Here is an 863-nt window from a genome sequence, read left to right as displayed (position 1 = left end):
ATACATCTTTGTGGCTCCAGGGTGAATACTTAGACAACTCCTATGTCCTTCCTCTAAGATCATCTTTCTTAACTCCTCTACATCGTGAGCACAAATTCTCTCCTTAAATCTCAAAATTCCATCCACACCTATTTTAAAAATCAGGTTCTCTTCCTTGGTCAATCGACTGTAACTTATCTAAAAGGTATAAATCCAATTTCTGATTCTTTTCAATCTCTTCCAATAGTCCACTATTTACCTTCAACGTTCCCAATTTAATACTTTCTGGTGTCACTTCACATACTAAACTAAGGTCTCTAAACTGTTCCAACAGCTCACTATGCTTAACCATTAAAGCGGACACACTCAAAGTCTTCCTACTCAAGGCATCAGCCACTACATTGGCCTTTCCAAGATGATAGTTAAGCTCAAAATCAAAATCTTTAAGAAATTCCATCCACCTACGTTGTCTCATGTTCAACTCCTTATGGTAAAAAAGATACTTAAGGCTCTTATGGTCACTAAAAACCTCAAATCTAGATCCATATAAATAATGTCTCCACATCCTAAGTACAAAGACAACTGTTGCTAGTTCTAGGTTAGGGGTAGGGTAGTTCCTCTCATGAATCTTCAGTTGCCTAGAAGCATATGCTACCACCTTCCCATCTTGCATAAGTACTCCACCTAATCCTGAACCATACACATCACAATATACTACGAAGGGTTCACTCAGGTCAGGTAATACTAAGATTGGTGCATAGCTCAATCGTTTCTTAAGCTCTTGGAAACTATTCTCACAATGGGTATCCAACACGAACAATTCCCCTTTTCGGGTCAACTTAGTTAAAGGTAAGGCCAACTTGGAAAATCCTTCTATGAACCTA

Source organism: Cicer arietinum, chromosome 5 (assembly GCF_000331145.2).
Source record: "Cicer arietinum cultivar CDC Frontier isolate Library 1 chromosome 5, Cicar.CDCFrontier_v2.0, whole genome shotgun sequence".
NCBI lineage: Eukaryota > Viridiplantae > Streptophyta > Magnoliopsida > Fabales > Fabaceae > Cicer > Cicer arietinum.
The sequence above is the reverse complement of the archived record's forward strand: the minus strand, read 5'-3'. Positions refer to the sequence as shown.